General features: G+C 46.2%; 1 long non-coding RNA gene across 1 annotated transcript in view; it reads left to right on the top strand.

Annotated features, from left to right (window-relative positions):
• The window catches only part of LOC137641945 (uncharacterized), a 41,513-nt gene extending 25,986 nt beyond the window's left edge, over positions 1-15,527 (top strand). Inside the window, exons 2-4 of the long non-coding RNA XR_011044602.1 lie at positions 13,369-13,466; positions 14,466-14,637; positions 14,831-15,527. This is a non-coding gene — a long non-coding RNA (uncharacterized lncRNA). The remainder of the gene's footprint in view (positions 1-13,368; positions 13,467-14,465; positions 14,638-14,830) is intronic.
• The last annotated feature ends 1,023 nt before the right edge of the window (positions 15,528-16,550 follow it).

Genomic DNA, 16,550 nt, shown 5'->3' with positions numbered 1-16,550 from the left:
ACCGAGATCCTTAATCAGGAAAAGGTCACCAAGTATGTTATGCAAGCTATTTCGTGGCTGGACATCTGGTTAGGGACCTTAGGTGTCCTGATACGATCCGAGGATTTTTCCAAGGAACGTACCAAGAAAGCTATGGAAACCTTCCTATTCTCAGGCACTCGCACCATCGAGTTTCTTGCCCACCAATTCTCAAACTTGTGGGCAAACACCACCTTGAAACATCGAGATGCAGTGTCTGAGAGATTCCACCAGAAGGTCCCTAGCGTTGTTGAAACATCGAGATGCAGTGTCTGAGAGATTCCACCAGAAGGTCCCTAGCGTTGAGATAAACAGGGTCAGACATTCCTCCCTAGAAGGGTCCCATCTGTTTGAGCCTAAGGTTGTGGAACTTGCTGCTGAGAGGTGGACGAAGTCTCATCAAGACTTTCTCCTCCATAGAGCTTTAACATCTAAGCCCTATAAACTTCCAGCAGTCCTGTCAAACCAAGACTGCAACGACGACGAAAACGGCAGCGAAGACAGTGGTGTCTAAGCCCTTTCTTGTCAAGGACAGGAAAGGTAAAAAGAACCCTAGAGGGAGCAACCGAGGCCTCAAGCGCTAGGATAGGCATTCTCCCTGCGTTTCCACCCGTGGGGGGATGCCTACAAAGTTGCTCAGATAGGTAGAAGCAACTTAGGGCCGATTCCTGAACAATCTCCGTGATCCGTCTAGGATATCGCGTCCCGTTCGTAACATCTCTACCTCCCCTGACCAGGAATCCAGTGTCATTGAGCTCCTTTGCCATGTGATCGGCAAGGGGGCAAGCCCTTCGGGCAGAATTCCAGACCCTGTTGAAGAAGGGCGCTCTCCAAGAGGTCCTCGATGGATCTCCAGGCTTCTTCAGTCTACTCTTTCTTGTAAGAAAGGCGTCTGGAGGCTGGAGACGAGTTATCGACCTCTCAACCCTGAAAAAGTTTGTCAAACAAACTCCGTTCAGCTTGGAGATGGCAGACAAGGTCTGACTAGCAGTAAGACCGCAAGACTTCATGTGTACACTGGACCTAAAAGACGCGTACTTCTAGATCCCAGTCCATCCGTCTTCAAGGAAGTATTTAAGATTCAGCCTAGACAACAGAAAGTACCAGTTCAAGGTGCTGTGCATCGGTCTTTCCACAGCACCACAGGTCTTCACCAGAGTGTTTACCCTAGTGTCATCTTGGGCACACAGAATTGGCATCCGTCTCCTCCATTATCTGGACGACTGGCTAATCCTAGCAGTCTTGGTGTCAACCCTTCTTCAACACCGAGACAAACTTCTGAGACTTTGCCAGGATCTGAGGATCATGGTAAATCTCGAGAAGTCTCCTCTGCTTCCTACTCAGAGACTGGTATACATAGGCATGATCATAGACACCAATATCCACAAAGCCTTCCCATCAGACGACAGAATAACAAAGCTGAGAAAGGTCGCGAGACCTTTTCTCAGTCGAGAAGAACTTCCCGCCCAATCGTGGTTACGTCTCCTCGGTCACCTTTCATCGCTGGCCCGTCTAGTTCCCAATGGTCGCCTCAGGATGAGATCTCTCTAGTGGCGACTCAAGTCCCGGTGGAATCAAGCTCACGACTCTCCGGACATCCAGATCCCCATGGGACTTGCGGAACTGGCAGACCTCTAGTGGTAGGTGACAGACGAGAATCTACGAAAGGGAGTGGACCCTTTCGTCCTCCCCCCCCCCCCCCCCCCCGATTTGATGCTGTTCTCAGACTCTTCAAAAAAAAGGGGCAGGGGCCCACGGGCTGCACCACACAACCTCAGGCCTCTGGTCAGAGTCAGAAAAGTACTTCCACATAAATCTCCTAGAAATGAAGGTGGTCTTTCTGGCCCTTCAACAGTTCTAACATTTCTTGGCAAGCCACTCAGTGGTGGTGATGTGCGACAACACCACAGTAGTAGCCTACATCAACAAGCAAGGAGGTACTTTTTTGCAGCAACTATCCCATCTAGCAGTAGAGATACTGAGATGGGCCGAAATCCACTCGATACCACTATCGGCCCGCTTCATTCCGGGCAAAAGGAATGTGCTCGCTGACAACCTGAGCAGGGCATCTCAGATAGTGAGTACCGAGTGGTCTTTGGATCATCTAGTAGCCAACAAAGTCCTGACTTTGTGGGGTTCTCCAACTGTGGACCTCTTCGCAACAGCCCTGAACTTCAGGCTCCTACTGTATTGTTCCCCTGTCCCAGACCCCAAGGCTCTTTGGCAAGATGCTTTCCAACAACTGTGGGACAACATCGACGTTTATGCCTTTCCCCGTTGTGTCTGATGAGGAGGGTACTCAACAAGACCAGAACATCGGTCAATCTTTCAATGACCCTCATAGCTCCGCTATGGCATCATGTAGAATGGTTTTCGGACCTTCTGCAACTCCAACGGAGCCTCCAAGAGAACTCCCTCCACGACACAATTTACTAAAACAACCACATGCCAACATCTTCCACAAAGCCGTAGCTTCACTACCACTTCACGCCTGGAGACTATCCAGCATCTCCTCTCTGAGAGAGGATTTTCGCAACAAGTTGCGGTCAGGATGTCTGGATACCTGCGTAAGTTATCAGCAGCATTCTACCAGGCAAAGTGGAAAGTCTTCTGTGGTTGGTGTCATGGAAGGGTATCTCTCCACTCGATGCCACTATTCCAGCAATAGCGGAGTTCCTCATGTATTTGCGTAAAGAAATGTATCTATCAGTCTCGGCAGTGAAAGGCTATCGCTTAGCCTTAGGCCTCGCCTTCAGACTGAAAGGCATGGACATTTCTTCATCGCTAGAACTTTCCTTACTCATACGGAGTTATGAACTTACCTGCCCCCAGTCAGAAGTGAGACCTACCCTATGGAACGTGGTTCGAGTTCTCAGGTCTCTTAAGAGACCTCCCTATGAACCATTATGCCAGGCAACAATTTGCCACCTGACTTGGAAGATGGTGTTCCTTCTAGCTTTGGCTTCGGCCAAACGAGTCAGTGAACTTCATGGTCTCTCGTATGACCGCCCATTCAAGGGTATGGGGAGAGGTAATGTTCAGCTTCGTCCCTGAGTTTATTGCTAAGACTCAGAACCCTGGAGTAGCGGATCCTTGATTCGACTCCTTCCAGTTTTTTAGTCTCCGTACTGTAACAGATGACCCAGACCATCTCTTACTATGCCCAGTGAGGAATTTGAGGCTGTATCTTAAGAGAACAGCTGCAGCCCGTCCTCGTGTGCCAGCACTATTCGTCAATACAGGAAGGACCAATAGGAGGGTCACCAAGAACACCATCTCAGCGTGGATTCGCAGGGTCATTGACCATGCACTGAATCCAGACACTCCTCCGTTACGTCGCCCCAGAGCTTATGATGTCAGGGGCATAGCTACGTCCCTGGCATTCAAAAGAAACTATTCAGTGACACAGGTTCTTTAAGCTGGGGTGTGGAAGCGTCAGACCACGTTCACATCCCATTACCTACAAGACGTGACCCACATGAGACTTGATACATTCTTTATCGGTCCTGTGGGGGCTGCACAACATCAGGTTTAAAACCTCTAGTTCCTTATTGGACAAGTAGCAGAAGGTTGAGGGCATTGTTACCCGGTTTTAGTCTGCATGAATGAAAAGGTTTGACTGGCCCTTATTCTTTACTTCATTCTTCCCCCTCTTGGGAAAAGCAGCATCCTGGGTTCTCTGCATAGCTGACCTTAAACCACTGCAGGTAAACCATTCTCCCTTGTGTGCCTAGTATTAAAATTAATACTGTTGCGTCCCCATACCCTGACGAGGTGGTATTGGGAAAGTCATAGTGCACAGTTTTTCCATCTAAAGAACTCTGAATAACTTTACCAGGACAGTCACACTTCTACATACCTTCGCTCACAGCTTGCGTAGGCCGTGAACTTTGTGTAGCAAGGTTTTAGCGAGGCACAGGGACTCCTTATTCCTTTAGTGGTGACACACTCAGATAAGGAGCCCCTGGGTAAAGCCAAAAAGCCAGATTGGCTGGGACGTCCACCCTTCCTAATGGGCGAGTTACCCCTATTAAATAGTGTGGTTTGCATTCCAGTTACGGAACAAATGACATTCATAGATAATTTGTTTTTTTCCTAACTATACAAGCCTTAACTATTTAAGCAAATAGTTAATTAATGGCTCGTCATTTCAGCTACACTGAAAGTTATACCCCTATTAAATAGCTAAGATTTGTATAGTTAGGAAAAATACAAATTATCTACGAATTTGTCATATTACGCCATTAGGTAAATGTGCTTTTGGCAGCTTCAGGCCTGGCAATTATTGCACAATTTGAATAACACCCATGTCTAAAGTTATGTAACGTCTTCATCTTTTGATAAATTATTTGAATGCTTAAGCCGAAAGTAATCATGTGTTCCCTTTTTTACAAGTTGGTATTTTGAGAGGGCCTTTTTACTTGTGATGATCCTATTACAATTTCAGTTTGTTCCATAACTGGAATACAAACCACGCTATTTAATAGGGGTATTACTTTCGACGTAGCTGAAATGACGAGCCATTAAAATTTAACGAGGGTTTACTACCCACACCGCTAGTTAGCGGGGGTAGGGCAGGGTAGCTTGCTACCCCCCCCACACACACATGCACACCTGTGCTTGAACTCACTTTGCTCTCGGCTCGGATGGTAGTCGGACGTGTCCGCTGTCATCCTCGCTACTCATTGGCAGCCATTAATGCTTTTTTGCTTTCTCTTTTTGACAGTTGTGGGTGAAGTTGGCCTCTGCTATTATGCGCACCTGCCCTGGATTACCCGACCGCCCCTGTGGAACATTCATGTTGGCGGTTGAGACAGACCCTCACGCCCTTTGCCCCTACTGTAGAGGTCAACGGTGTGATAGCGATAATATGTGGAGTGAATGCAGGGAGTGGTCTACTGTACCTCCCAGTGGGAGAGGTTTTTGCGGCGACGGAAGAAGAAGTCCAGACGGGATATTTCTCCTTCGAAGGTTTCTTTGAAAGGAGAGAAACCCAAGGCCTCTTCTTCCGTTGCTCAAACCTCCTCCGAAGCTCCCACTCGGTCGGTCTCTTTCGAGAGACCGTCGAGTGGTAGCGTAGAATGTTGTATTGTTTTCCAAGCTCGGAGTTTGAGAGATGGCGTTGCTTCCCCTAGCGAAGCAGCTCCACCTCTCCCCCCAGGGGAGGATGTATCACTAATCCATCTCTTTCAGCTTTGGTCTTCCTTGGGGTTCGAGGGTTCGCCCTCCAAGGAAGTCTTACCTGACTACATCCGATTGGGTGCCGCTGTCAAGCAATCGCCGCCTCCGGCAGAGGTTGATCCTCTGTTGATTGTCGACGTTGTGGTGTCAGAGGTATCCAATGCGGTATCTACCATTACCTCTGCCTCTTCAAACCCTACAGTAGCTAACGGCTTAGTTTCTCCCGTTCCTGTTCAACCAACGAGGGAGAAACTAAGTCCAACAGTCTCTCCAGCTAGTGTTTCTCTCCCTCGGGGGAGTTCACTTACAGACTCCTCTTCGAAGGACTGCAGAAGGTCATCTTGCTGATCCCACGGCCCCCGGAGGGCGTACTCGTCGCAAGGCTTGCCTTCCTCTTCGCCAGAGAGGCCTTCCCTCACCTGCGGTGAGGAGGTGCCTCTTTGGGTCTACATCTTCGTTGCAGTCCCCCACAGAGGAGCCTCGTCATCGATCACCGACTGTTCCTGCTTTGGTCCTGGACCTCTCTGCCGTCTCCGTTCCTGGATGCTGATGCGCGATACGCGCCAACGAAACTTGACCTCCACACTTGTCAGGCATCGTCTTCTAACCCTAATACAGGGCATCAAGGGCGTATGCGCCAATGCACGCATACTTCCCTCACGCGCTATGCTGAGCATACGCGCCCACGTTCTCCTGCGCGCCAGGCTTTGCCTGAGCAAGCGCGCCCACACTCAGCTGCGCGCCAACCCTCACCTGCGCGTCAGCACTCCTCTGCTCACCATCAACCTCCTGCGCGCCAGCGCTCTCCTTAACCCCAGCGCTCTCCTTAACCCCAGCGCTCTCCTGCTCGCCCACGCGCCAGCGCCCATGCACAGCAGTCATCTCTCCCCTGTACGCCCACGATCTTCTGATCTGGGTGCTGTTGGGAAGTCTATCTTGACTTCTCCCACTCGCCAGCGCTTGCTAACGCGCCAGCTTTCGCCAGCGCGCAGACATGCGCAGTCACCTGCACGCATCCATTAGGATAAGCACGCGCACCCCGCGCACCCCGCGCACCCTCGCCCATCCTTTCCTGCAGTTGCGAGCCACCATTCTGACGCGTGCCCACAAGACACGCGCCCACGAGCAGCACAGGCTTGAACTGCGCGCCCGCGCGCCAGGGGTATCTCTCCTGCACGTGCTCGCCCTACGGCTTCTTCAAGGGCGCGCAAACTATCACCCGCGTGCCCGCTCATTCAACGCCCTGATCTGTTGCGCCCACGCGCGCGCCATCAGTCTCCCGCGCGCTCGCCTGTGCGCCTACAGTCTCCCGCGCGCTCGCCTGTGCGCCTACAGTCTCCCGCGCGTGCTCCTGTGCACCATCAGTCTCCCGTGGACCCTCGCAGTTGCCCCCGCGCGCCCGCACGCGCACCAGCAGTCTCCTGCGCGCGATTCCTGGTATTCTCCATCGCGCGAGCACCATTACGCTCCCATGCGAGCGTCAATATCCTCCCGCGTGCGAGACTTCTGAACAACGCACGGCAAGGTCGCCATCGCCTCATTTCCCATCCCCGCAAACACATAACAGCGTGTATTGCAGCGGAAGGGAAACATCCAGAAGGGTCCAGGATCCCTAAATCTTTCCAGGCGAACCCACCTTTAGGAACTCCTCCCAGGGATCCTTCTATCCCTGGCCCTTCAAAGGGGGTGTCTAACAGCACGTCTGTCAGCCAACAGCCTTGGTTCGGTGCACTAATCAGAGCAGTTACACAGGCGTTCAAGCCTGTTTTCTCTAAATTAAGTCACAGATCCTTGGCTGTCTCTACCCCTCTGAAGAGGAAAAGAGGAGTTCCTGACGCGGTAACTTCTCCAAGGGCTAAGTTGACTCCACGCAAGCCTTCGAGGCAGGTTCCTTCACTCCCCCAGATCTCTCCTTCCCTGTCAGACGAGGAATTCCCGTCATCAGGGGAATCACGTGAGGTGAGATTTTCCCCCATCGCACCAATGAGGGAAACCTCTCCTCGCGCTGAGAGGTCTTCTCAAGTGGGGGCTGGAAGGAACTTACCATCTTCGATGTTAGAGTCCTACATCCTTCCCAGGAAGGAATCGAAGGACTCTAAGACTTTATCAAAGTCCTCTACAATACCAAGGACGGAGCCAACTAGCCACTCTGAGAACGTCCGCGACTCTCCCCAAGAAGAGCCTTTTGGGACAGGAGACTTCACTGCAAGTCCGACGTCAGGAGGAGAACAGCAAGAGTCAGAACATGCGTTTTGGCAAGTTCTGACTCAAATGAGGGCTCTCAATGGGTTTTCCGACCCAGAGATCCCTCCTCGAGAGGACAATGACACGGTCTTGGACCGTGTATTCGGTACTCAGAAACCCTCTAAGACCAGTGCAGCTCTGCCCTGGTCTCAAGGGGTTAAGAGTACCAGAGACAAGATCGCTGTATAGCTCTCAGAGATGTCCTCCTCCAACCATTCCAGTGCTGCCAACAAGCTCCTTCCACCTCCTTGCGTACAGCAGAGGAGGTACTTTGAGGTCTTGGAGTAGCCTTGTTTAGCTCTTCCTCTCCACCACTCATTGGAAGAGCTTACCAGGGGAGTCCCTCTTGAGAACTCTCCAACCGGTAGATCTCGTTCTTGGCAACCGAGATCCTTAACCAGGAGAAGGTTGCGAAGTATGCTATGCAAGCCACTTCGTGGCTGGACATCTGGTTAGGGACCTTAGGTATCCTGATACGCTCTGAGGATTTCTCCAAAGAATGTACCAGGAAAGCTATGGAGACGTTCCTACTCTCAGGCACTCGCACGATCGAGTATCTGGCCCACCAAGTCTCAAACTTATGGGCAAACACCATCCTGAAACGTCGGGATGCGGTGGCTGAGAGATTCCATCAGAAGGTCCCTAGCACCGAGATCAATAGGCTCAGACATTCTTCCTTAGAAGGATACATCCTGTTTGAGCCTAAGGATGTGGAACAGGCTGCTGAGAGGTGGAGGAAGTCTCACCAAGACTCCCTCCTTCATAGGGCTTTAACATCCAAGCCCTATAAGCCTCCAGCACCCCAGCAGTCCTGTCCAACCAAGATCGCAAAACCAACGGCAGCAGTGAAGACAGTGGTGTCTAAGCCCTTTCCTGCCAAGGATAGGAAAGGCAAAAAGTCCTCCAGGGGAGGTAAGAATCTTAGAGGGAGCAGCCGAGGCCGCAGACGCTAGAATTGGCAGTCCCCTTGCATGTCCACCAGTGGGGAGATGCCTACAAAGTTGCTCAGACAGGTGGCAGCAACTCGGGGCCGATTCCTGGACGATTTCCGTAATCAGTCAGGGATATCGCGTCCCGTTCACAACATCTCTACCTCCCCTGACGACGAATCCAGTGTCATTGAGCTCCTTTGCCATGGGATCGGCAAGGGTGAAAGCCCTTCGGGCAGAAGTCCTGACCCTGTTGAAGAAGGGCACTCTCCAAGAGGTCCTCGACGAGTCTCCAGGCTTCTTCACTCAACTCTTTGTTGTAAAGAAGGTGTCCATTCAGCATGGAGACGGCAGACACGGTCAGACTAGCAGTGAGACCGCAAGACTTCATGTGTACGCTGGATCTGAAGGACGCGTACTTCCAGATCCCAGTCCATCCGTCTTCAAGGAAGTTCTTAAGATTCAGCCTAGACAACAAAAAATACCAGTTCAAGGTGCTGTGCATCGGTCTTTCCACAGCACCACAAGTCTTCACTAGAGTGTTTACCCTAGTGTCATCTTGGGCACACAGAATTGGCATCCGTCTCCTCCATTATCTGGACGACTGGCTAATCCTAGTAGACTTGGTGTCAACCCTTCTTCAACACCGAGACAAACTTCTGAGACTTTGCCAGGATCTGAGGATCATGGTATATCTCGAGAAGTCTTCTCTGCTTCCTACTCAGAGACTGGTATACATAGGCATGATCATAGACACCAATATCCACAAAGCCTTCCCATCAGACGAAAGAATAACAAGGCTGAGAAAGGTCTCTCCACAGCACCACAGGTTTTCACCAGAGTGTTCACCCTAATATCTTTATGGGCACACAGGATTGGCATCCGTCTCCTCCGTTATCTGGACGACTGGTTAATCCTAGCAGACTCGGTGTTATCCCTTCTTCAACACTGGGACAAACTTCTGAGACTTTGCTGGGATCTGCGGATCTTGGTAAATCTCGAGAAGTCCTTACTGCTTCCCACTCAAAGACTGATATATCCAGGCATGGTTATAGACACCAATCTCCACAAAGCCTTCCCATCAGACAACAGGATAGCAAGACTGAGAAAGGCCGCAAGTCCTTTTCTCAGACGAGAGGAACTTCCAGCCCAATCGTGGTTACGTCTCCTCAGTCACCTTTCATCATTGGCTCGTCTAGTTCCCAACGGTCGCCTCAGGATGAGATCCCTCCAGTGGCGACTCAGGTCCCGGTGGAATCAAGGTCATGATTCCCCGGACGTCCTGATCCCTATGGGATCTGCGGAACTGACGGACCTCCAGTGGTGGGTGGCAGACGAGAACCTACGAAAGGGAGTGGATCTTCTCGTCCTCCCCCCGGATTTGATGCTGTTTGCGGACGCTTAAAAAAAAGGGTGGGGGACCCATGTGCTGCACCACACGACCTCAGGCCTGTGGGTAGAGTCAGAAAAGTATCTCCATATAAATCTCCTAGAGATGAAGGCCGTCTTTCTGGCCCTTCAACCGTTCCAACAATACCCGGCGGGTCACTCTGTGTTGGTGATGAGCGACAACATCACAGTAGTAGCTTACATCAACAAACAAGGAGGTATTTTTTCGCAGCAACAATCCCATCTAGCAGTAGAGATACTGAGATGGGCCGAAATCCACTCGATACCACTATCGGCATGCTTCATTCCAGGCAAAAGGAATGTGCTCGCTGACAATCTGAGCAGAGCGTCTCAGATAGTGAGTACCGAGTGGTCTTTGGATCATCTAGTAGCCAACAAAGTCTTGACTTTGTGGGGTTCTCCAACTGTGGATCTGTTCGCAACGGCCCTGAACTTCAGGCTCCTACTGTACTGCTCCCTAGTCCCAGACCCCAAGGCGCTCTGTCAAGATGCTTTCCAGCAACGCTGGGATAACATAGACTTTTACGCCTTTCCCCCATTCTGTCTGATGAGGAGGGTGCTCAACAAGACCAGAACATCGGTCAATCTTTCAATGACCCTCATAGCTCCGTTATGGCATCATGAGGAATGGTTCCCGGACCTTCTGCAACTCCTAACGGAGCTACCAAGAGAGCTCCCTCCACGACACAATCTTCTCAAGCAACCACATGCCAACATCTTCCTCAAAGCCGTAGCTTCACTACGACTTCACGCCTGGAGACTATCCAGCATCTCCTCTCTGAGAGAGGATTTTCGCAGCAAGTTGTTGTCAGAATGTCTGGACACCTGCAAAAGTCATCTGCAGCAGTCTACCAGGCAAAGTGGAAAGTCTTCTGTGATTGGTGTCGTGGAAGGGGTATCTCTCCACTCGATGCCACTACTCCATCAATAGCGGAGTTCCTCGTATATTTGCGTGAAGAAATGCGCCTTTCAGTCTCGACAGTGAAAGGCTATCGCTCAGCCTTAAGTCTAGCCTTCAGGCTGAAAGGAATGGACATTTCTTCATCGCTAGAACTTTCTCTACTCATACGTAGTTATGAACTTACCTGCCCTCAGTCAGAAGTGAGACCTCCCCCATGGAACGTGGTTCGAGTTCTCAGGTCTCTTAAGAGACCTCCCTATGAACCATTACGCCAGGCATCAGATCGCCACCTAACCTGGAAGACGGTGTTCCTTCTAGCTCTGGCTTCGGCCAAGCGAGTCGGCAAACTTCATGGTCTCTCGTATGACATCGCCCATTCAAGGGGATGGGGGGAGGTAACGTTCAGCTTCGTCACTGAGTTTATTGCTAAGACTCAGAATCCTGGAGTAGCGGATCCTCGATTCGACTCCTTCCCGATTTCTAGTCTCCGCTCTGTAACAGATGACCCAGACCATCTCTTACTATGCCCAGTAAGGAGTTTGAGGCTCTACCTCAAAAGAACAGCTGCAGTCCGTCCTCATGTGCTAGCTCTATTCGTCAGCAGAGGAAGGACTAAAAGGAGGTCACCAAGAACACCATCTCTGCATGGATTCGTAGGGTCATTGATGTGGCCTTGAATCCAGATCCTCCTACGTCACGTCGCCCTAGAGCACATGATGTCAGGGGCATAGCTACATCCCTGGCCTTCAAAAGAAATTTCTCTGTGAAGCAGGTTCTGCAAGCGGGGGTGTGGAAGCGTCAAACAACGTTCACAGCCCACTACCTGCAAGACGTGACCCACAGGAGGCTCGATACGTTCTCTATCGGCCCTGTGGTGGCTGCACAACAGCTGATATAAAACCTCAAGCTCCTTATTGGACAAGTAGCAGAAGGTTGAGGGCATTGTTACCTGGTTTTAGTCTGCATGAATGAAAAGGTTTGACTGGCCCTTATTCTTTACTTCATCATCCCCTCTCTTGGGGAAGGCAGCATTCTGGGTTCTCTGTATAGGTGACCTTAAACCACTGCAGGTAAACCATGCTCCCTTGTGTTCCTAGTATTAAATTAATACTGTTACGTCCCCATACCCTGGCGAGGTGGTATTGGGAAAGTCTTAGTCTACAAGTTTCCATCTAAAGAACTTCAGAACAACTTCCTAGAACGAGTCACACTTCTTCATACCTTCACACACAGCTTTCATAGGCCGCAGTCCTTGCGTAACAAGGTTTTAGCGAGGTGCAGGGGGTCTTTATTTCTTGGGTGCTTATACACTCAAACAACGAGCCCCCGGGCAAAGCCAAAGAGCCAGAACTGGCTGGGACATCCACCCTTCCTAATGGGTGAGTCACCCCTATTAGATAGTGTGGTTTGTATTCCAGTTACGGAACAAATGACAAATTCGTAGATAATTTGTATTTTTCCTAACTATAAAAACCTTAGCTATTTAATCAAACTTGCCCACCAGCCCTATCCCCCTTGAAGTCCTACCTCCAAACAAAGTGAGTTCAAGCTCAGGTGTGTGACGGGGGGAGGGTAGTAAGCTACCCTCCCCTACCTCCGCTAACTAGCATTGTGGGTAGTAAACCCTCGTTTAATTTTAATGGCTCGTCATTTAAGCTACGCCGAAACTAATACCCCTATTAAATAGCTAAGGTTTGTATAGTTAGGAAAAATACAAATTATCTACGAATTTGTCATGTTGCACAGGAATCCATAGATTTTGGTCAAGTGGATGTATTGGTGTATTTTACCATATTAATCAAGGCCCTTGTTTTCAAATATAGACCGGTGGCAGATTGTGGGTCATTTAGTAGTACCTTTATTGAAAAATAGGTTCTAGATGAAAATTGTTGATGTACATTATAGTAACTTCTTTGTATTTTCCACAGTACAGTATTCTATATGTATGGCATATGGTTTGATTTTGAGAACAAACATGTTCTTTAAACTCATTTTAAACTCATAATTCTACTTTGTTTGATTAGGTTTCATCTCTTGAATGTACAGTAGTAGACACTTTCAGCTGCAGAATCTCTAAATTGAGATACACTTCAGCTAAGATTAGAGCTCTTTTCAAACAATGTGGACAAATTTAAATATTGATAAAACTCCTGAATGTAGTAGACTTTGAATCTTTGAATTGGGATACGCTATAGCTAAGATTAGGTCTCTGTTCAAATTATGGAGACATATTTAAATATTGATAAAACTCAAAGTATGATTGTTAGTACTGTAAAGCTATATCTCAAAGTTGTCTTGTTAAATTGTTATAAACTTTTAAGTCATTCTATTTTCTAGAAGTCTAAGGTTGTAGTTTGGTAGTGGAATAAACAGCCTCATGGTTTTTAAGGTCATATTTCCTTACAAAACAGATACATCTCATTGTTTAGGTTGGACATTTTTTCAGTAGTAAATTGAAGTCAGGAAATGTAAGATGACCATTGATACTACAGTATGTTCTGGATAAAGACAAAAAGATGTAGCATTTTATGTAAAATGATTTACACTAGAGTGCAGTTGTAAAGGCTCAGAAGACCTTTAGTAAACTACTGTATTGTTTATATCAAAAGAAATTCTAGAATCTGTAAATCATTGAATTGTAGATGTCTTATAAAGCTACAGCAATTAAGGAATTTTTCTTTTTAGATGGCTCCCAAGTACTTTAGACTGCCTAAAGGATACCGACATTGCCATCCACATACGGTAGGGAAGAGTCAGTTGAAGATACCCTTGAACGTGCTCTGGTAAGTATATTTCTCTTCGTTTGTTCCCATCTTGTCTTATTTGTATAATTATACATTGCAGATGTAATTAAAGGAATTTTAAATGATGTGAATTGCTTGCCTTAATTGTTTGTCCCTGGAGGTAATAAGATTTTTAATTTGTTGAAGATCCAGTGTAGAAAAGAGAGGCGTGTCAGTGTACGTAAACATAATGAGCCTTTGTAGTTGGTTGGGACGGACCAGGTTAGAAATTAATGTCGGTTAAAGTTTACTATAGAACAATATTCCTAATGAAGGAAACATGAAGAGTTCCTGGTGTATTTATTAGTACTTTGAACTGTTCTGACGCAAATAATTGGGGGGAATTTTAGACATTTTAAAATGCCAAAATTTATGACCAAAAAACCACCTTGTGAAAGAGAAGCAAACACAAAAACACCACCTCACCTAAGGTTTCCCACCTAACCTAACCTAGGAGCCCTATCCTTACCTAATTTCTACCCCCCTGCGACTTCCCTTGGTATAGCTGTATCGTTACCTTACCCTAAGACTATCTCAACCCTATGTTTGCTTCTCAGTTGGCGTCACTCCTGGTAAGGTAATACCCGATCATAATACTGTATTTCGTAAATCATAAAACTAGCTTCATAACATCGTATTTCAGACAAAGATAAACAGCATTGACCCCATGAAAAAATCAATTTGACAAGTAATAAGAAAGTTTATGCCTGTCCCAACCAACTACATAGCCTACACCCTAAAGATAATAAAGATACCCTAGATAAGTTATGCAGATATAATTTATTATTTTGATAACTGAGGATTTTACATGTTTACTATATACAGTAATAAAATCTGTCCTAGAAGGCTATATATTTAGGAAAAACAGATTATTTTCGAATTTGTCATATGTTAATTTGTTGTATGATATATTCATTTTGTTAAGTAAACTTACTCAATCAACATGTTGGTAACTCACCAGGATTTGATCTCAAATTACAGGTAACCTTTCTTTTCCAGGATGACATCCCTTCCATCGTAAATCTTTTGCGTTCCAGTGAGTTGAATTTGCATCTCATTGTCTTTGCAATCCTTGCACTCTTTTATCAAGGTGTTGTGTTACCGATATTGAAGATCATTACGACGACGTTTGTAACGTACGGGATACGAGCAGTGTCCATTTATCTCTTTGGTATGTGTATCTATATTTCATTTGTTTTATAACTTGTTACCTCATGTCCTCTTAAGATAAATTTTGAGAAAATCTAAGATAAAAGGTGTAATTTTTCTTATTTGGGTGTATTGTACAGTATATTATTTCTTCATATTCTTGAAAAAAAAGTTAAGCTTAAGAGATATATGATAACATTTTATTTTCACAACAGATGAGGACACAATTGAAATAGAAATAGGGGCTATTGTCATCAATCAGTATTGGAAGCATGGTGCCCGGCTAAGAGGATTATTTAACCCTGTCGAAACCTTAAGGAGACTTCTGTTAGGGTAACAGTGGAGTAATCAAAGAGAAGTTCTTTCACTCCTCAAAATGGAATTTTTTCCCTGTTCATGATAAGTTTACCAGAGATGAGAATTCCTTGGTAATTTATTTTGTTAATATATAAAACTTTTATACTCGAGTCAAACTTTTATACAAAATGTTGAAGATACAATTTAATGTATACTTGTAGCATTAATTCATGCTGTATACAGCATATTCAATATTTGTATCCATATTATAGACAATGAAAAGCAGGTTTTGAAATTATCGAGGCCTCTCTTATTGATACTCATGCCGGTCACTTTATTGTATATTATATTATCTTTTAAAGATGTTTTAAGCTGACTATACCTATTCGTATGTTTTAGGCTGTTTTAAAGTGAAATGCTCGCATTGATATTATATTTTAACAAACCTGGTCTTGGGGGGCCTACCTTGAAATACTGTATTATTACCTGCTCTATTTTTATATAGTTTTTAAACAATTAATATTGTTTTCTTGTTACCCAGTCAATGTAATGAGATTGACAAAAACTTTCTTTTGTAAATGAAATTAGTTATTATAATTAAATTGAAAGATACCTTATGGTAATTGTTAGCCTTTCTCAATCATTGATGAAGTAAAGAAGTAGATAAAGACCAAAAAAGAGGGAATGTAATTTAACAGCCCTTCAACATTCTGGATACAAAAATGTACATATATGCAAGTTTTCCCCTATGCATTTTTGGCCTTTTTAGTCCATTTGTTGATTATACTTTTAATGGTAACGTCCCTGACTGGTGAACGCCAGACTGGGGTTCTAGTCCCGCTCAAACTCGTTAGTTTCTGTTGTCGCTGCAACCGTACCATGATTGTGAGCTAAGGATGGTGGGTTTGGGGGAGCCTATAGGTCTATCTGCTGACTCATCAGCAGCTATTGCCTGGGCTTCCTTGGTCCTAGCTTGAGTGGAGAGGGAGCTTAGGCGCTAATCATATGTATAAATGGTCAGTCTGTAGGGCATTGTCCTGCTTGATAGGGCATGTTACTTGTGCTTTAGTTTATAATTGTTTATGACTTATGCCCAGGTGCAAAGCATTAATTAAGCCGTAACATAAATCCTCTCAGGACGACTTTTTGCACCTTCATTTTATATCTTATCCAAATATAACACTGATTTTACCCATTTCTTTTTCATTGTTTATGATATGATTTGAATTTTACTTTAAATCTATTATTATTCTTAGTGGTTTCACATTGCAAACTCATTTGGATCATTTCTTTATAATTTCAGTTTAGATACATTAAGTAATTTTAATTTCATGGACACAATTTACTATCCATTTTGCTCTACATTATCTTAAACACTAGTCCATTTTCTAATTTTAAGAGTTCTCCTCCTCCTCCTCCTCCTCCTCCTCCTCTAGTTAACCTAGGAACAATAAAATTCTATAAGCCCAAGGGACTCTATAGGGAAATCAACCTGGGGCATATAAGAAAGAGAAAAATAAAGAACAAACTGTTAAAGAGAAATAACAAAGAGTAAAATAAATTCAAGATAAGTGTTTAATAAATAAACAACAGTCTGTGGAACAAGACTCAAGTCAACATGTTCAACCAAAAAGCATT

Source organism: Palaemon carinicauda, chromosome 6, assembly GCF_036898095.1.
Source record: "Palaemon carinicauda isolate YSFRI2023 chromosome 6, ASM3689809v2, whole genome shotgun sequence".
NCBI classification, from domain to species: domain Eukaryota; kingdom Metazoa; phylum Arthropoda; class Malacostraca; order Decapoda; family Palaemonidae; genus Palaemon; species Palaemon carinicauda.
Note: the sequence above shows the minus strand (reverse complement) of the source record. Positions and strands in the feature narration are given on the sequence as shown.